Raw genomic sequence first — 18,504 nt, forward strand, 5'->3', positions numbered from 1 at the left:
CGTTCCGTGTCGAGGATTTCCGGGACATGCTCGCCCGTGTTGGTACGCCCTCCGACGTGATCGCGTTGGGGGCGTACCAAATTAACCACGTGTGGGCCGTGACCTTCAAGAACGCGGAGGCTACAAAGAAAATGCTCGCGGCCGGTGAGCAGGAAGTGAAGGGACGCCGTTGTCTTGTCATCGACCAGCAAGACCAGCAGGTGAGGCTCAAGCTTCACTGGCTGCTGCACGGTGTTGACGACGAGGACATCCGAACGGCGCTCGCCCCGTTTGGAAAAGTTACCGAGATAACGAAAGAACGATGGCGAGTCCAGGGAGTCCTTGACAAGGGGTGTACGACGCGAACGGTAACGCTGAAGCTGAAAGCCGGTGTGACGGTGGAGGATTTGCCGCACCAAATTCGGGTCGGCGGGGAGTTGGCCCTCTTGGTAGCACGAGGCAGACCTATGCAGTGTTTGCGCTGTAAGTGGACTGGTCACGTACGCCGTGAGTGCAAGGTGCCCCGCTGCTCCCGGTGTCGCCGTTTCGGGCATGCGGATGCGCAATGTGTCCGCACGTACGCCAATGTTACGGCACCCGCGAGCGGTGAAGACTTCGCAGAGCACTTGATGGACGTTGCCGAGTCGGAAGCAGCGGCACAAGGCACAGGGAACCTACAGACTGCGGAGGCGTCCCCAAGAGTTCCACCTCCTCTCGACGGCAACGAGCCGAAGACCCTGAAGGAACCCCCTGCGATTGATACTGCGGTCCAAGTGGAAGGCGAAAATAACCGCCAGCCCAGCCACGTCGATCCCGAACCAAGCGGTGAGAAGTCGATGGATGTTGGCGAGCCGGCAAGCACCGGGAGCACCACCAAGCGCGGCCTGGACAAGTCGGACGAAGGAGAGGAAAAAGGGACCACGGCCAGCAGCGAGGAGCCCCCGCTTAACACTAACCCGGGATGGCGGCCTTCCTTCAAGCCGCGACCTAACGTCGAGAACGGACGGGCACGCCCACCAAAGCCGTCAACACAGCAGCCTCCCCCCGCGTCCAAGGCGCCGGATGGAAGCGTCTAGCAAGGCGCTGACGCGAAAAGGTAAGCACCATGCCCGCGGTCTCTAACATTCAACAAAACGATAATGGAAGGCTCCCTGAATGTTGCAACCTTAAACGTCCGTGGTATGGCTGCTAGACGAAAGCAAAGCCAGGTTTACCGCCTCTTGTTAGAACAGGACGTCGACGTGCTCGCAGTTCAAGAGACGAAGGTTAAAGGCCAGGTGGAGACCGAGGGGATGGTGCGCCGTTTCACGTCGCGTTACTACGCTTGTGTAAGCCACGCGGTAGGAACGTCCGCGGGTTGTGTCTTGTTTGTAAGGAAGCTACCTGGCCTGGAAATCCAGGCGGTGGCTTCATGTCATTCAGGGCACCTCGTGGTGTGCGACTGTCGTTTCAATTCTATCGGGTTTAGAATTATATGTGTGTTTGCGCCGAATGCGCTAGATGCTAGAGTGGGATTTTTCGAAGGTCTCAAGCAGCACACTAACACCGAAAGGCTGCTTATGGTTATGGGAGACTTCAACTGTGTCCTGTCGTCCCACGATAAAACAAGTAAGAGCGCCTACAGAGATGCTAGCACCAGTGTGTTGTGCGATATCGTAAGTGAATTCGACTTGGTGGATGTCGGGGAATGCCTGGAGGGTACGAGAGATGTGCGGTTCACTCATTTTCAGGGGTGCAGCCACGGACGACTGGATAGGGTGTATATTTCACTGGATTTAGTCCATAAGTGTCACAGCTATACCGTACAGCCTATTTCGTTTTCAGACCACTGTATAGTTAAATGTAGAATTGGGAAAGAGCAACACAAAGCTCCTTTTTCCGGGGAGCTGTGGAAATTGAACGAGAAACTGTTACAAGACGATTTGTTCATGTACTTTGTTACTGAAAAAATTACGGAAATAGCTGAAGGGCATAACAGTCGAATCGAGGAAAGGTGGGAATTAGGCAAACAAGGCTGTAAAATAAAAGCTATCGAAAGATCTAGCAGTATTAAATTCGAAGAAAAAAATCGCGCCAATCCACCCCGTGAATGTGGTTGGAAAGCAAAGCTGTAAACGGCACCTATAACGATTACTCATGCGACGTCACTTAAAATCACTCACATCGCTCTACAAATAGTAAAACCAGAGAGAAGTGAAATGCACTTAACCACACCATTTATTACTTCAAAGAGATATTCTTGGTAAGGTTAAATCAATGCATGATGCATGAACGGTGTTTGGTTGAGTTGTATTGGTGTAGCAAGGGTGGAAACTTTTTTTTTGTAAAATCAAAGTAAGCTCCAACCCGGTGTTAGACGATCTGACTTCTCCATCTCTAACTACTTCTTAAGCGCCAAAAAGTATAGGGACATAGAATGAGACAGGGACACGGGATAGCGCGTGACCCTGTCTCATTCTATGTATCTGTATTTTTTGGCGCTTAAGAAGTAGTTATGGAACACCAACTAGCCCGAACACAAGCCCTTATTCTCCGTCTCTGCGCCGCGGACGGAGGCGACGAGACTTGCGGCTGAGAAGGAGGAGGAAGAACTACTTCTGTTCAGATTTCTGAACGGCCCAGAGTGCAGCCTTGGGGAGTGGTTCCTTCTTCTGTGGGGCCCATATGCAGTCCGAGCAGCCTGTGTTCTGTCCACCCGCTGAAGCTGGGTAGGTAGAGAGGGCCTGGACAGCAGCATCTCCCATTGCTCTTGTTGGGTAGATGACGGAAAGAGAGGAGGGTGCTCACTGCTAAAGTCGCACACCCCGATTACGGGGCGGAGTATTCCTACTTCTGAGAAAAATTTACATTCAGCGTCGTAGCGATTCGGATGCATTACGTGAAGACACGTAGGCTGTGGGAAGGAGCCCGGATTGTATGAGCCGTAGGGTAGTTTGTTGTTCTGTGGAAAGGTCAGGGTAAGGTGAAGGTACGGTCTGTCTCAGAAGTCGATAATGCTGGATTATCTCCCTGGACGTAACAAGCGGGCGACTGTCCTCGTGCAGCTCCATAGCACGGGAGGTAAAAGCGCAGGCTTGTTGGGTGGGCGTATTTGTTGCCCTCCATTGAAGCGTGAGGCGGTGTCCAGACGAGCTGAATGGAACCGTTTGGGGAGTGGTTTTTTAGCACGCACAGTGCAGGTCAGGACACCCAACCCGACTGGTAATTCCAGTAGGCTTGTTGGGAATCGGTGACTACCCTCCGAACCCCTGGTTGAGTGAGAGCCAAGGTGATGGCTGCCTCTTCTGCTGCCGTCATTTGTTGGGTCCTAAGCGAGGTACACGCAAGGAGGTTGGCTCTGGAGGTAGCCACGATGATGGCGTGTTGCTGCCCTCGATGTTAGGAGAAGTCTGTGTAGATAACTGCATGAGCCCCACCGAGGGTGGTGTTTAGCGCTTGAGCCCGTGCTTTTCGTTGACCCTCGTCATGTGAGGGGTTCATATTTCTAAGCAAAGGGAGCATCTTTAGTTTTAGTCGCCAAGAGTCTGGGAGTACGTCAAGCGGAGTGACATTCTGGGCTGCCCAGCCAATCTGGTGAAGCATGCGGTTACCCACCGCAGTTCTGAGTCGGACCTTCTGGTTAGAAAGATCGCCTTCTATCAGCTCTTCCACCGTGTTGTGGAGCCCGTGCTAAGCAGCCTCAGTGTGGACGCACTCATGAGAAGACCAGTGGCCTGCTCAACCGCCTTTCTAATCATTATATAAAGCATCTCTATGTCTACCTCGTCAAGAAAAAGATAGGGGTTTGTCGTAAGTAACTCTCGAGAGAACTTACGCTTCAATTAATCGAAAGGTACCGGATTCTTTTAGGCCTCGCTTCTTGGTGGCAACTCGCCTGATCATGTGTATGATTAGATTAATGCTGTTTTTCATGCGCTGCAAGGAGACGTGACTCTTGGTGTTAGTCTGGAGACGTAGGCCCAGGATCTTGATACTGGGGCTTGGAGAGATGGCCTGACAATCAAGGAGTATTTTAATGTATTTCTTGATTTGGCGTAAGGGCGGACGACAAGGAGCTGTGATTTTTTACGTGAACACTGGAGGCCGCAGGCTTTACCACATTGGCGTACTAAAAGTGAGATGCCATGGATTGGTGTGAGCTTCCTTTATTTTTGTAACTATTAGCACATGAGCAAGGTGCGCACAGGGTCGCTAGACGGGCGTGAGTGGTTGTGTGACGCTTTCGCGTGGCATTCAGCGAGATGGCAGGGGGTAAACCCGTAGATGTGCTTGGTGAGTACACGATATGTCGTCCCGTGTTCACGTGGGCTCGTAGCTGAATCGGTAAGACAACGGGCTCTCGGTTTGTTAGTCTATTAGTTCCAGGTTCGATTCCCGGCGGTTCCGGTAAATTCTTTTATTTGTTCGCTGGAGTTTTCTGGTGGCACCAACGGTCGCAAAAGAACCCTTTGGGGGTAGAGGTAGAAAGCTTTGCTTTAAAAATGAAAGAAAACGGGCTGCGTGCAAACCTTCAAAAGTTGATAGCACTGGAGAGCAAAAACCCAGGCATGTTTAAAGAAGACATAAGGCAGATAAAGCGCAAGCTTGAGGTAATTGATCAGGATCGCTATCGCGGAGCGCTTGTGCGCGCGAGAGCGGAACATTGGGCTTCCGGTGAGATGCCCACAAAACGGGTGTTAGGAATCGAAAAGACTCAAGCCCGTCGGAATCAGATTAACGAGATAGAAAGGAAAGGTCAAGTAACTTCAGAAAAAAATGAAGTGGAGGGAGCGTTCTTTGAATTTTATCAAGCACTGTTCGCTTTCAGGGAGGTAGACGTAGAAAAATTCAAGCGTGATTTTATCGATGTGTTGCCTCGTTTGGAAGATGACGAAAAAAAATGGCTAGAACAACCCATTTCGGCAGATGAAGTCAAATGTGCCATCGACAACTTCCATCCGGGCAAGTCACCGGGTCCCGACGGACTGGTGGCGGCTTTCTATAAACAGTTTAAACATTTGTTATCTCCTGTTCTTGCCGGCTTGTACAATGAAGCTTACGAAATTAAAACGCTTCCGCCATCGTATTCTACTTCGCATACGGTATTAATACCGAAAACAGACGATACGGGAAAACTAAGGAATGTTAAGGCATACAGGCCAATCTCTCTAACAAATGTGGACTATAAAATTTTTATGAAAGTTCTTGGTAAAAGGCTACAAACAGTAATCCAACGAATTGTTGGACCGCATCAGACATGCGGTATCAGGGGCCGCAACATCTTTACAAACATACATAAGGCTAGGTGCATTCTTGAATGTTGCGATACAATGCACACGGTTGTGGCGATTCTCCAGCTCGATTTGGAGAAAGCCTTTGACTGTGTTTCTCACGAGATTTTGTTCTGTATTTTAGGGTATATTAATGTTGGTTCGGTTATAAGAGAGGGAGTGGCTCTGGCTTACAGGAATTGCAGGACACGATTGATAGTTAACAAGAACTTGGGAGCGGTCATCGACGTGAAACGATCTGTTCGCCAGGGATGCCCCCTCAGCCCCTTATTGTTTTGTGTGTATATTGAGGCGCTGTACTTGAGTATCATCGGGAATGGTACAATTCGAGGTTTCAAACTGCAAGAGTCCGAGGTTAAACTGCTCGCCTATGCGGATGATATTGCTGTCGTGTGTTCGAATAAAGAAAGCCTGGTGTCCGCTGTGGAAACAGTGAAGCGGTTTGGTGAGGTCGCAGGCAGTGTCGTGAACTGGGGAAAGTGCCTGGGGTTTTGGCACTGTGAATGGATGTCCACTCCTGCTTTTTATGCTAATGTTAACTGGGTCACCACCCCGGTAAAGTACTTGGGAGCCCCCTTAGAATATTATCGCGACAGTGAGCCTTAGGCCCAAATTTTAAAACCTTCCTTACCTTACTAGGTCGCCTTAGAACTCGCAAGGAGGCCTTCAATTTCGGAACGTTCCCTACTGAGGCGTCCTTACGAAACTCTCCCTTGATGTCTCCTTACTGCAAGGTCGCTCGCAGGCTACCTTGATGCAACCTTACCCCGCTCTTTCAACTGGACGCACACTTCTCCGCAGCACTCGGCACACGCCTCGTTAGACCGCGCGGAACGCTGGGAGCTCCGTGCGGCGGTGCTGCGGGAGGAACGCGGCGGCTGTGGCGTCCGAGTTTATTGCTTCGTACGACAGCTGGGCGGACTTTGCACGGTTTTGCCTGCGGGTGGACGACTTCATGTGCGGCGACGTGTACAGATATCCATCGCTCACGATGAGGAAGCCGCGATACCGCCTCAACCCGCTGGAGCTGTACAGCGACGACGAGTTTTCATTCCGCTACCGTTTCTCCAAGGCAGCAGTGATGAAAGTGCTGGAGGAACTCTGCCTGCGCGAGAACTCGGACAGAAGGGGAGCCCCACTACTGACGTTGCTCAAGTTATTAGGCAGTTCCCCAAGACGTTAGGGGAACCCAAACGCAACGCGCTCGCGCGCGGCCAGTCCCCTACAGCCCACAACCGGCTTGCGTTGCTCGGCTCGGCTCGGGTGTTGGGAACTTTAGGCTTAGCATCGGGGCGGATATGATCGCCGCTATCTGTGCAACTGCAAATGACAATCCCTAACGCAACTTTTCACCACACTATCATCCCCTTTCTCGCATGTGAAAGTTTATTTCAGCTATAATTGCCGCATGAGCAATCGGTGACCAAGACTTCTGCCGTAGCCTGTTTCGGTGCTTCCGCACAGGTAGCGCCATCTTTCGGCCGCTCGGCGCACCGCGGGCCGCGATGATTGACAGGTCGGACCAGCGACCTCCGCGGCCGGTCAGCGTAGTGTTAGCAGTGGTAGCATCGCGGCAGATATCTGATCGCAGTTTTTAAATAAGCGCTGATAACGATCCCTAGCACAATTTTTCATCGCACTAACACCTACTTTCTCGCATGTGGATCTTCTTTTTTGACGGTTGACGGTGGTCGCGACCTCGTCAACGTTTCGCAGCCCACGGTCAGCAATGTGTTCTGGGAAGTTACGCAGGCGGTGTGCTTGCGCCTGTTCCCCAAAGTGCGTGCGGCTGCCAAACGCAACGAAGAGGAAACGCTAATGACGCGAAGTTTTACATTCCGCGGGCGAATGTTGGGCATGCTGTTGTATTCGTCGCAAAGCCGCTTCCACACTTTAGGTTTCGCTCGCAGCGACCCGGCGTTGCTCTTCTTGCACACCACAAAGTTTTTGTATTTTAGCGCCAGTTCTTGGAGATGTTCTTTTTTTTTCCTTCAGTGTAATCCACTTTCCCGGGCATGGCTATACTGGCCCTACGCTAGCACAAAACGTTGGCTCGCACGTTTCGATGCTAAATGCGATGTTGACAAAAATAAACGTGAGACTGTTGCCAGACTAGATTTGACTTACCAGAAACTGTAGTAACCGACCGGTACAACTTGTTTAAAGAACTGCGCAATAAGCAAACATTAAATATATATGCCCGTATAAATGTAAAACACGACAAATTGAATGCCTATCGCGGCTAATAAAGGCACATTTTAAGAACAAATTGCGCTTACCCTCGCACCCATGTGCACGAATGGCTTCCTTGACGGAGGTAAGGGCGCCCTTTGGTAAGGGAGGTTGAGGGAGGCTTTAAAAATGCGGATCGGAGCTGCAAGGTCGCCTCACTGTAAGGGAGCATGAAGGGCTCCTTCAGTAAGGTGAGGAAATGGGGTAAGGTAAGGAAGGTTTTAAAATTTGGGCCTTATTGGCGCGGGCAGGTGCAGGCAATGAGGGAGAGGGGGAAAAACTGAAAGCAACTGGTTTGTCAGTGTTTGGGAAAGCCACAACTTGTAATCTCTTTTTTGTTGCAAAGATTTCGTTTGTTATGCAAGTACTGCATTGTTCACGCTTGAATGTCCAGAAGCTACATCGCGTATTTGCTGTTTTTGTTTGGGGGTCCAATTGGGAAAGGAGTAGTAGAACAAACTTGTTTAGAAGAACCAGATATGGGGGTTTAGGGCTTACGCACCAGTTTGTACGACAACTCGTAAACCGATTTTTGTTTTTGCGCGATATACAAGACCCTTTTCTGCGCACTGTAATTCAAGTTCGACTAATGCGTGCTGTACCCGAATTTGTGGTTTCCTCACGCAGCATGCCGGGGGGTATTTATGGATATTTTAGAGAGATTGTTTTCTCATACCAATTTTTGCTCGCCCGGTTTTCGATGCAATATTTGGCCAATGTAACGCGGAAAAAATTGTATAAGGATGTGTGCGATGTAGTATTCCCTGTTACACTGTATAGAGGAATATACTGTGCTGGGCCAGGGCAGGATGTGTTGAAACGAGTGAAGCGAATGGAAGTGTCACCCGGAGCAAAGACCTTCTTCTTTAAATTACACACTGGTACGCTTTCAGTGGCGACTTGGATGAAGGATAGGGGAATCTCTATGCCATGGGGAACCGACTGTTCCATTTGCAAACAGCCGGAAACGGTGGAACATGTCTTCCTCCACTGTTGGGCAGCAGTATTTCTGTGGGATGTCCTCCAAAGGACACTTCGAAAGGACTTTCCTTTGAGCCCACATGGCATACGATTTTTGAGCATAGGCAGTGAAGACGGGGTTCCATTTGACCTTATCATGTTGCTTAGCCTGCACAGTATTTGGCGTTCGCAAATGGCCTGGCTCAATCGTGATGTAGACACGCGACCGACGCGACAGATGTTTAGAGAAAGCGTCTCTCTGTTCGTGGAATGTCAAAAAGCAAAGAACACAGTACCTGAGTGGCTGTCAAGGGTTGAACCTCTTACGGCGCTTAGGGAATTTTAAAAGACAACGTCGGCCTATGATGGCACGGCAGCCTCATTGTTAGTTTTACCTCTGTACCTGAAGTGTTTTGTTGTACTGTCGAAGACCGGCAATAAAAAAAAAGCCCGGTGGCGCAACGGTAGCGCGTCTGACGCCAGATCAGAAGGTTGTGTGTTCGAATCACACCCGGGTCAAGAATATACCAGATTTTTTTTCTTGTTATTTCTGCTTGCGATAATTAGGTTTCTCCGGATGGATTTTCACGCGCCATCTTTTGGGATGCAAAAAAAGTTCCCCTCTCATCACAGTCTATCATCATGCCAAGTTTGAACAGCATGGCATTGGTGCACGAAACGTATACTACATTCACACAGCACAAGTCTTCCTGGGACCGTTGTATTGCAATTGCAACACTCGCTCACGAACACCGAAACAAACGCTCTTAGGGCAGAGGCTGTGTCACGGAATTCCACGATTTTTGGCACTATCATGCTTTCGTTCCTATAAAATGCAGGTATTGTATCGTTATTGTAATGCACCGTCGCTGTGCGGCCCGGTGGCGCAACGGTAGCGCGTCTGACTCCAGATCAGAAGGTTGTGTAATCGAATCACACCCGGGTCAAGAATATACCCAATTCTTTTGTTCCTTATTATTCATACTTGCGATATTCAGGTTTCTCCGGATGGATTTTCACGCGCCATCTTTTAGTATCCCAAACAATTTCCCCACTTATAACAGTCTACCATCATGCCAAGTTTCAAGAGCATGGCGTTGGTGCACGAAACGAATATTACACTCACACAGCGCACGTCTTCCGGGGACCGTTGTACTGCAATTGCAACACTCGCTCACGAATACCATGCTCTCGAAACAAACGCTCTTGGGGCAGAGGCTGTGGCACGGAATTCCAAGATTTTGGGCACCATCATGCTTTCGTTCCTATAAAGTGCAGGTATTGTATCGTTATTGTATAGCACCGCCGCTCGGCGGCCCGGTGGCGCAACGGTAGCGCGTCTGACTCCAGATCAGAAGGTTGTGTAATCGAATCACACCCGGGTCAAGAATATACCCAATTCTTTTGTTCCTTATTATTCATACTTGCGATATTCAGGTTTCTCCGGATGGATTTTCACGCGCCATCTTTTAGTATCCCAAACAATTTCCCCACTTATAACAGTCTACCATCATGCCAAGTTTCAAGAGCATGGCGTTGGTGCACGAAACGAATATTACACTCACACAGCGCACGTCTTCCGGGGACCGTTGTACTGCAATTGCAACACTCGCTCACGAATACCATGCTCTCGAAACAAACGCTCTTGGGCAGGGGCTGTGTCACGGAATTCCAAGATTTTAGACACCATCATGCTTTCGTTCCAATAAAGTGCAGGTATTGTATCGTTATTGTAATGCACCGTCGCTGTGCGGCCCGGTGGCGCAACGGTAGCGCGTCTGACTCCAGATCAGAAGGTTGTGTAATCGAATCACACCCGGGTCAAGAATATACCCAATTCTTTTGTTCCTTATTATTCATACTTGCGATATTCAGGTTTCTCCGGATGGATTTTCACGCGCCATCTTTTAGGATCCCAAACAATTTCCCCACTTATAACAGTCTACCATCATGCCAAGTTTCAAGAGCATGGCGTTGGTGCACGAAACGAATATTACACTCACACAGCGCACGTCTTCCGGGGACCGTTGTACTGCAATTGCAACACTCGCTCACGAATACCATGCTCTCGAAACAAACGCTCTTGGGGCAGAGGCTGTGGCACGGAATTCCAAGATTTTGGACACCATCATGCTTTCGTTCCTATAAAGTGCAGGTATTGTATCGTTATTGTATAGCACCGCCACTCGGCGGCCCGGTGGCGCAACGGTAGCGCGTCTGACTCCAGATCAGAAGGTTGTGTAATCGAATCACACCCGGGTCAAGAATATACCCAATTCTTTTGTTCCTTATTATTCATACTTGCGATATTCAGGTTTCTCCGGATGGATTTTCACGCGCCATCTTTTAGTATCCCAAACAATTTCCCCACTTATAACAGTCTACCATCATGCCAAGTTTCAAGAGCATGGCGTTGGTGCACGAAACGAATATTACACTCACACAGCGCACGTCTTCCGGGGACCGTTGTACTGCAATTGCAACACTCGCTCACGAATACCATGCTCTCGAAACAAACGCTCTTGGGGCAGGGGCTGTGTCACGGAATTCCAAGATTTTGGACACCATCATGCTTTCGTTCCTATAAAGTGCAGGTATTGTATCGTTATTGTATAGCACCGCCACTCGGCGGCCCGGTGGCGCAACGGTAGCGCGTCTGACTCCAGATCAGAAGGTTGTGTAATCGAATCACACCCGGGTCAAGAATATACCCAATTCTTTTGTTCCTTATTATTCATACTTGCGATATTCAGGTTTCTCCGGATGGATTTTCACGCGCCATCTTTTAGTATCCCAAACAATTTCCCCACTTATAACAGTCTACCATCATGCCAAGTTTCAAGAGCATGGCGTTGGTGCACGAAACGAATATTACACTCACACAGCGCACGTCTTCCGGGGACCGTTGTACTGCAATTGCAACACTCGCTCACGAATACCATGCTCTCGAAACAAACGCTCTTGGGGCAGAGGCTGTGGCACGGAATTCCAAGATTTTGGACACCATCATGCTTTCGTTCCTATAAAGTGCAGGTATTGTATCGTTATTGTATAGCACCGCCACTCGGCGGCCCGGTGGCGCAACGGTAGCGCGTCTGACTCCAGATCAGAAGGTTGTGTAATCGAATCACACCCGGGTCAAGAATATACCCAATTCTTTTGTTCCTTATTATTCATACTTGCGATATTCAGGTTTCTCCGGATGGATTTTCACGCGCCATCTTTTAGTATCCCAAACAATTTCCCCACTTATAACAGTCTACCATCATGCCAAGTTTCAAGAGCATGGCGTTGGTGCACGAAACGAATATTACACTCACACAGCGCACGTCTTCCGGGGACCGTTGTACTGCAATTGCAACACTCGCTCACGAATACCATGCTCTCGAAACAAACGCTCTTGGGGCAGGGGCTGTGTCACGGAATTCCAAGATTTTGGACACCATCATGCTTTCGTTCCTATAAAGTGCAGGTATTGTATCGTTATTGTATAGCACCGCCGCTCGGCGGCCCGGTGGCGCAACTGTAGCGCGTCTGACTCCAGATCAGAAGGTTGTGTAATCGAATCACACCCGGGTCAAGAATATACCCAATTCTTTTGTTCCTTATTATTCATACTTGCGATATTCAGGTTTCTCCGGATGGATTTTCACGCGCCATCTTTTAGGATCCCAAACAATTTCCCCACTTATAACAGTCTACCATCATGCCAAGTTTCAAGAGCATGGCGTTGGTGCACGAAACGAATATTACACTCACACAGCGCACGTCTTCCGGGGACCGTTGTACTGCAATTGCAACACTCGCTCACGAATACCATGCTCTCGAAACAAACGCTCTTGGGCAGGGGCTGTGTCACGGAATTCCAAGATTTTAGACACCATCATGCTTTCGTTCCAATAAAGTGCAGGTATTGTATCGTTATTGTAATGCACCGTCGCTGTGCGGCCCGGTGGCGCAACGGTAGCGCGTCTGACTCCAGATCAGAAGGTTGTGTAATCGAATCACACCCGGGTCAAGAATATACCCAATTCTTTTGTTCCTTATTATTCATACTTGCGATATTCAGGTTTCTCCGGATGGATTTTCACGCGCCATCTTTTAGTATCCCAAACAATTTCCCCACTTATAACAGTCTACCATCATGCCAAGTTTCAAGAGCATGGCGTTGGTGCACGAAACGAATATTACACTCACACAGCGCACGTCTTCCGGGGACCGTTGTACTGCAATTGCAACACTCGCTCACGAATACCATGCTCTCGAAACAAACGCTCTTGGGGCAGGGGCTGTGTCACGGAATTCCAAGATTTTGGACACCATCATGCTTTCGTTCCTATAAAGTGCAGGTATTGTATCGTTATTGTATAGCACCGCCGCTCGGCGGCCCGGTGGCGCAACTGTAGCGCGTCTGACTCCAGATCAGAAGGTTGTGTAATCGAATCACACCCGGGTCAAGAATATACCCAATTCTTTTGTTCCTTATTATTCATACTTGCGATATTCAGGTTTCTCCGGATGGATTTTCACGCGCCATCTTTTAGGATCCCAAACAATTTCCCCACTTATAACAGTCTACCATCATGCCAAGTTTCAAGAGCATGGCGTTGGTGCACGAAACGAATATTACACTCACACAGCGCACGTCTTCCGGGGACCGTTGTACTGCAATTGCAACACTCGCTCACGAATACCATGCTCTCGAAACAAACGCTCTTGGGCAGGGGCTGTGTCACGGAATTCCAAGATTTTAGACACCATCATGCTTTCGTTCCAATAAAGTGCAGGTATTGTATCGTTATTGTAATGCACCGTCGCTGTGCGGCCCGGTGGCGCAACGGTAGCGCGTCTGACTCCAGATCAGAAGGTTGTGTAATCGAATCACACCCGGGTCAAGAATATACCCAATTCTTTTGTTCCTTATTATTCATACTTGCGATATTCAGGTTTCTCCGGATGGATTTTCACGCGCCATCTTTTAGGATCCCAAACAATTTCCCCACTTATAACAGTCTACCATCATGCCAAGTTTCAAGAGCATGGCGTTGGTGCACGAAACGAATATTACACTCACACAGCGCACGTCTTCCGGGGACCGTTGTACTGCAATTGCAACACTCGCTCACGAATACCATGCTCTCGAAACAAACGCTCTTGGGGCAGGGGCTGTGTCACGGAATTCCAAGATTTTAGACACCGTCATGCTTTCGTTCCAATAAAGTGGAGGTATTGTATCGTTATTGTATAGCACCGCCGCTCGGCGGCCCGGTGGCGCAACGGTTGCGCGTCTGACTCCAGATCAGAAGGTTGTGTGTTCGAATCACACCCGATTCAAGAATATACCCGATTCTTTTTTTCCTTATTATTTCTACTTGCGATATTCAGGTTTCTCCGGATGGATTTTCACGCGCCATCTTTTAGGATCCCAAACAATTTCCCCACTTATAACAGTCTACCATCATGGCAAACTTCAAGAGCATGGCGTTGGTGCACGAAACGAATGTTACACTCACACAGCGCACGCCTTCGGGGGACCGTTGTACTGCAATTGCAACACTCGCTCACGAATACCATGCTCTCGAAACAAACGCTCTTGGGGCAGGGGCTGTGTCACGGAATTCCAAGATTTTGGACACCATCATGCTTTCGTTCCTATAAAGTGCAGGTATTGTATCGTTATTGTATAGCACCGCCGCTCGGCGGCCCGGTGGCGCAACTGTAGCGCGTCTGACTCCAGATCAGAAGGTTGTGTAATCGAATCACACCCGGGTCAAGAATATACCCAATTCTTTTGTTCCTTATTATTCATACTTGCGATATTCAGGTTTCTCCGGATGGATTTTCACGCGCCATCTTTTAGGATCCCAAACAATTTCCCCACTTATAACAGTCTACCATCATGCCAAGTTTCAAGAGCATGGCGTTGGTGCACGAAACGAATATTACACTCACACAGCGCACGTCTTCCGGGGACCGTTGTACTGCAATTGCAACACTCGCTCACGAATACCATGCTCTCGAAACAAACGCTCTTGGGGCAGGGGCTGTGTCACGGAATTCCAAGATTTTAGACACCGTCATGCTTTCGTTCCAATAAAGTGGAGGTATTGTATCGTTATTGTATAGCACCGCCGCTCGGCGGCCCGGTGGCGCAACGGTTGCGCGTCTGACTCCAGATCAGAAGGTTGTGTGTTCGAATCACACCCGATTCAAGAATATACCCGATTCTTTTTTTCCTTATTATTTCTACTTGCGATATTCAGGTTTCTCCGGATGGATTTTCACGCGCCATCTTTTAGGATCCCAAACAATTTCCCCACTTATAACAGTCTACCATCATGGCAAACTTCAAGAGCATGGCGTTGGTGCACGAAACGAATGTTACACTCACACAGCGCACGCCTTCGGGGGACCGTTGTACTGCAATTGCAACACTCGCTCACGAATACCATGCTCTCGAAACAAACGCTCTTGGGGCAGGGGCTGTGTCACGGAATTCCAAGATTTTGGACACCATCATGCTTTCGTTCCAATAAAGTGCAGGTATTGTATCGTTATTGTATAGCACCGTCGCTGTGCGGCCCGGTGGCGCAACGGTAGCGCGTCTGACTCCAGATCAGAAGGTTGTGTAATCGAATCACACCCGGGTCAAGAATATACCCAATTCTTTTGTTCCTTATTATTCATACTTGCGATATTCAGGTTTCTCCGGATGGATTTTCACGCGCCATCTTTTAGGATCCCAAACAATTTCCCCACTTATAACAGTCTACCATCATGCCAAGTTTCAAGAGCATGGCGTTGGTGCACGAAACGAATATTACACTCACACAGCGCACGTCTTCCGGGGACCGTTGTACTGCAATTGCAACACTCGCTCACGAATACCATGCTCTCGAAACAAACGCTCTTGGGGCAGGGGCTGTGTCACGGAATTCCAAGATTTTAGACACCATCATGCTTTCGTTCCAATAAAGTGCAGGTATTGTATCGTTATTGTAATGCACCGTCGCTGTGCGGCCCGGTGGCGCAACGGTAGCGCGTCTGACTCCAGATCAGAAGGTTGTGTAATCGAATCACACCCGGGTCAAGAATATACCCAATTCTTTTGGTCCTTATTATTCATACTTGCGATATTCAGGTTTCTCCGGATGGATTTTCACGCGCCATCTTTTAGGATCCCAAACAATTTCCCCACTTATAACAGTCTACCATCATGCCAAGTTTCAAGAGCATGGCGTTGGTGCACGAAACGAATGTTACACTCACACAGCGCACGCCTTCGGGGGACCGTTGTACTGCAATTGCAACACTCGCTCACGAATACCATGCTCTCGAAACAAACGCTCTTGGGGCAGGGGCTGTGTCACGGAATTCCAAGATTTTAGACACCATCATGCTTTCGTTCCTATAAAGTGCAGGTATTGTATCGTTATTGTATAGCACCGTCGCTGTGCGGCCCGGTGGCGCAACGGTAGCGCGTCTGACTCCAGATCAGAAGGTTGTGTAATCGAATCACACCCGGGTCAAGAATATACCCAATTCTTTTGTTCCTTATTATTCATACTTGCGATATTCAGGTTTCTCCGGATGGATTTTCACGCGCCATCTTTTAGGATCCCAAACAATTTCCCCACTTATAACAGTCTACCATCATGCCAAGTTTCAAGAGCATGGCGTTGGTGCACGAAACGAATATTACACTCACACAGCGCACGTCTTCCGGGGACCGTTGTACTGCAATTGCAACACTCGCTCACGAATACCATGCTCTCGAAACAAACGCTCTTGGGGCAGGGGCTGTGTCACGGAATTCCAAGATTTTAGACACCATCATGCTTTCGTTCCAATAAAGTGCAGGTATTGTATCGTTATTGTAATGCACCGTCGCTGTGCGGCCCGGTGGCGCAACGGTAGCGCGTCTGACTCCAGATCAGAAGGTTGTGTAATCGAATCACACCCGGGTCAAGAATATACCCAATTCTTTTGTTCCTTATTATTCATACTTGCGATATTCAGGTTTCTCCGGATGGATTTTCACGCGCCATCTTTTAGGATCCCAAACAATTTCCCCACTTATAACAGTCTACCATCATGCCAAGTTTCAAGAGCATGGCGTTGGTGCACGAAACGAATGTTACACTCACACAGCGCACGCCTTCGGGGGACCGTTGTACTGCAATTGCAACACTCGCTCACGAATACCATGCTCTCGAAACAAACGCTCTTGGGGCAGGGGCTGTGTCACGGAATTCCAAGATTTTAGACACCATCATGCTTTCGTTCCTATAAAGTGCAGGTATTGTATCGTTATTGTATAGCACCGTCGCTGTGCGGCCCGGTGGCGCAACGGTAGCGCGTCTGACTCCAGATCAGAAGGTTGTGTAATCGAATCACACCCGGGTCAAGAATATACCCAATTCTTTTGTTCCTTATTATTCATACTTGCGATATTCAGGTTTCTCCGGATGGATTTTCACGCGCCATCTTTTAGGATCCCAAACAATTTCCCCACTTATAACAGTCTACCGTCATGCCAAGTTTCAAGAGCATGGCGTTGGTGCACGAAACGAATATTACACTCACACAGCGCACGCCTTCCGGGGACCGTTGTACTGCAATTGCAACACTCGCTCACGAATACCATGCTCTCGAAACAAACGCTCTTGGGCAGGGGCTGTGTCACGGAATTCCAAGATTTTAGACACCATCATGCTTTCGTTCCAATAAAGTGCAGGTATTGTATCGTTATTGTATAGCACCGTCGCTGTGCGGCCCGGTGGCGCAACGGTAGCGCGTCTGACTCCAGATCAGAAGGTTGTGTAATCGAATCACACCCGGGTCAAGAATATACCCAATTCTTTTGTTCCTTATTATTCATACTTGCGATATTCAGGTTTCTCCGGATGGATTTTCACGCGCCATCTTTTAGGATCCCAAACAATTTCCCCACTTATAACAGTCTACCGTCATGCCAAGTTTCAAGAGCATGGCGTTGGTGCACGAAACGAATATTACACTCACACAGCGCACGCCTTCCGGGGACCGTTGTACTGCAATTGCAACACTCGCTCACGAATACCATGCTCTCGAAACAAACGCTCTTGGGCAGGGGCTGTGTCACGGAATTCCAAGATTTTAGACACCATCATGCTTTCGTTCCAATAAAGTGCAGGTATTGTATCGTTATTGTATAGCACCGTCGCTGTGCGGCCCGGTGGCGCAACGGTAGCGCGTCTGACTCCAGATCAGAAGGTTGTGTAATCGAATCACACCCGGGTCAAGAATATACCCAATTCTTTTGTTCCTTATTATTCATACTTGCGATATTCAGGTTTCTCCGGATGGATTTTCACGCGCCATCTTTTAGGATCCCAAACAATTTCCCCACTTATAACAGTCTACCGTCATGCCAAGTTTCAAGAGCATGGCGTTGGTGCACGAAACGAATATTACACTCACACAGCGCACGCCTTCCGGGGACCGTTGTACTGCAATTGCAACACTCGCTCACGAATACCATGCTCTCGAAACAAACGCTCTTGGGCAGGGGCTGTGTCACGGAATTCCAAGATTTTAGACACCATCATGCTTTCGTTCCAATAAAGTGCAGGTATTGTATCGTTATTGTATAGCACCGTCGCTGTGCGGCCCGGTGGCGCAACGGTAGCGCGTCTGACTCCAGATCAGAAGGTTGTGTAATCGAATCACACCCGGGTCAAGAATATACCCAATTCTTTTGTTCCTTATTATTCATACTTGCGATATTCAGGTTTCTCCGGATGGATTTTCACGCGCCATCTTTTAGGATCCCAAACAATTTCCCCACTTATAACAGTCTACCATCATGGCAAACTTCAAGAGCATGGCGTTGGTGCACGAAACGAATGTTACACTCACACAGCGCACGCCTTCGGGGGACCGTTGTACTGCAATTGCAACACTCGCTCACGAATACCATGCTCTCGAAACAAACGCTCTTGGGGCAGGGGCTGTGTCACGGAATTCCAAGATTTTGGACACCATCATGCTTTCGTTCCAATAAAGTGCAGGTATTGTATCG

The 18,504-nt window shown here is 48.9% G+C and overlaps 22 non-coding genes across 22 annotated transcripts; all 22 read left to right on the forward strand.

Moving 5' to 3' along the window:
• The first annotated feature begins 8,888 nt into the window (after nt 1-8,888).
• Trnaw-cca (transfer RNA tryptophan (anticodon CCA)) lies at nt 8,889-8,960 on the forward strand. The gene has a single exon. It is a non-coding gene; the product is annotated as a tRNA-Trp (tRNA).
• A 356-nt stretch (nt 8,961-9,316) lies between these two features.
• Trnaw-cca (transfer RNA tryptophan (anticodon CCA)) lies at nt 9,317-9,388 on the forward strand. The gene has a single exon. It is a non-coding gene; the product is annotated as a tRNA-Trp (tRNA).
• Nucleotides 9,389-9,755: 367 nt separating this feature from the next.
• On the forward strand, nt 9,756-9,827 carry Trnaw-cca (transfer RNA tryptophan (anticodon CCA)). Its single transcript has one exon. It is a non-coding gene; the product is annotated as a tRNA-Trp (tRNA).
• A 366-nt stretch (nt 9,828-10,193) lies between these two features.
• Nucleotides 10,194-10,265, forward strand: Trnaw-cca (transfer RNA tryptophan (anticodon CCA)). Its single transcript has one exon. It is a non-coding gene; the product is annotated as a tRNA-Trp (tRNA).
• Nucleotides 10,266-10,632: 367 nt separating this feature from the next.
• Trnaw-cca (transfer RNA tryptophan (anticodon CCA)) lies at nt 10,633-10,704 on the forward strand. The gene has a single exon. It is a non-coding gene; the product is annotated as a tRNA-Trp (tRNA).
• Nucleotides 10,705-11,071: 367 nt separating this feature from the next.
• On the forward strand, nt 11,072-11,143 carry Trnaw-cca (transfer RNA tryptophan (anticodon CCA)). Its single transcript has one exon. It is a non-coding gene; the product is annotated as a tRNA-Trp (tRNA).
• A 367-nt stretch (nt 11,144-11,510) lies between these two features.
• Trnaw-cca (transfer RNA tryptophan (anticodon CCA)) lies at nt 11,511-11,582 on the forward strand. The gene has a single exon. It is a non-coding gene; the product is annotated as a tRNA-Trp (tRNA).
• Nucleotides 11,583-11,949: 367 nt separating this feature from the next.
• Nucleotides 11,950-12,021, forward strand: Trnaw-cca (transfer RNA tryptophan (anticodon CCA)). The gene has a single exon. It is a non-coding gene; the product is annotated as a tRNA-Trp (tRNA).
• A 366-nt stretch (nt 12,022-12,387) lies between these two features.
• Trnaw-cca (transfer RNA tryptophan (anticodon CCA)) lies at nt 12,388-12,459 on the forward strand. The gene has a single exon. It is a non-coding gene; the product is annotated as a tRNA-Trp (tRNA).
• A 367-nt stretch (nt 12,460-12,826) lies between these two features.
• On the forward strand, nt 12,827-12,898 carry Trnaw-cca (transfer RNA tryptophan (anticodon CCA)). Its single transcript has one exon. It is a non-coding gene; the product is annotated as a tRNA-Trp (tRNA).
• A 366-nt stretch (nt 12,899-13,264) lies between these two features.
• On the forward strand, nt 13,265-13,336 carry Trnaw-cca (transfer RNA tryptophan (anticodon CCA)). The gene has a single exon. It is a non-coding gene; the product is annotated as a tRNA-Trp (tRNA).
• Nucleotides 13,337-13,703: 367 nt separating this feature from the next.
• Nucleotides 13,704-13,775, forward strand: Trnaw-cca (transfer RNA tryptophan (anticodon CCA)). The gene has a single exon. It is a non-coding gene; the product is annotated as a tRNA-Trp (tRNA).
• A 367-nt stretch (nt 13,776-14,142) lies between these two features.
• Trnaw-cca (transfer RNA tryptophan (anticodon CCA)) lies at nt 14,143-14,214 on the forward strand. Its single transcript has one exon. It is a non-coding gene; the product is annotated as a tRNA-Trp (tRNA).
• A 367-nt stretch (nt 14,215-14,581) lies between these two features.
• Trnaw-cca (transfer RNA tryptophan (anticodon CCA)) lies at nt 14,582-14,653 on the forward strand. Its single transcript has one exon. It is a non-coding gene; the product is annotated as a tRNA-Trp (tRNA).
• Nucleotides 14,654-15,020: 367 nt separating this feature from the next.
• Nucleotides 15,021-15,092, forward strand: Trnaw-cca (transfer RNA tryptophan (anticodon CCA)). Its single transcript has one exon. It is a non-coding gene; the product is annotated as a tRNA-Trp (tRNA).
• A 367-nt stretch (nt 15,093-15,459) lies between these two features.
• Trnaw-cca (transfer RNA tryptophan (anticodon CCA)) lies at nt 15,460-15,531 on the forward strand. The gene has a single exon. It is a non-coding gene; the product is annotated as a tRNA-Trp (tRNA).
• Nucleotides 15,532-15,898: 367 nt separating this feature from the next.
• On the forward strand, nt 15,899-15,970 carry Trnaw-cca (transfer RNA tryptophan (anticodon CCA)). The gene has a single exon. It is a non-coding gene; the product is annotated as a tRNA-Trp (tRNA).
• A 367-nt stretch (nt 15,971-16,337) lies between these two features.
• Nucleotides 16,338-16,409, forward strand: Trnaw-cca (transfer RNA tryptophan (anticodon CCA)). The gene has a single exon. It is a non-coding gene; the product is annotated as a tRNA-Trp (tRNA).
• Nucleotides 16,410-16,776: 367 nt separating this feature from the next.
• Trnaw-cca (transfer RNA tryptophan (anticodon CCA)) lies at nt 16,777-16,848 on the forward strand. Its single transcript has one exon. It is a non-coding gene; the product is annotated as a tRNA-Trp (tRNA).
• Nucleotides 16,849-17,214: 366 nt separating this feature from the next.
• On the forward strand, nt 17,215-17,286 carry Trnaw-cca (transfer RNA tryptophan (anticodon CCA)). The gene has a single exon. It is a non-coding gene; the product is annotated as a tRNA-Trp (tRNA).
• Nucleotides 17,287-17,652: 366 nt separating this feature from the next.
• Nucleotides 17,653-17,724, forward strand: Trnaw-cca (transfer RNA tryptophan (anticodon CCA)). The gene has a single exon. It is a non-coding gene; the product is annotated as a tRNA-Trp (tRNA).
• Nucleotides 17,725-18,090: 366 nt separating this feature from the next.
• Trnaw-cca (transfer RNA tryptophan (anticodon CCA)) lies at nt 18,091-18,162 on the forward strand. Its single transcript has one exon. It is a non-coding gene; the product is annotated as a tRNA-Trp (tRNA).
• The last annotated feature ends 342 nt before the right edge of the window (nt 18,163-18,504 follow it).

Source organism: Haemaphysalis longicornis, unplaced genomic scaffold (genome assembly GCF_048455015.1).
Source record: "Haemaphysalis longicornis isolate Haplotype H1 unplaced genomic scaffold, Haemaphysalis longicornis Haplotype H1 scaffold_1, whole genome shotgun sequence".
Taxonomy (NCBI): domain Eukaryota; kingdom Metazoa; phylum Arthropoda; class Arachnida; order Ixodida; family Ixodidae; genus Haemaphysalis; species Haemaphysalis longicornis.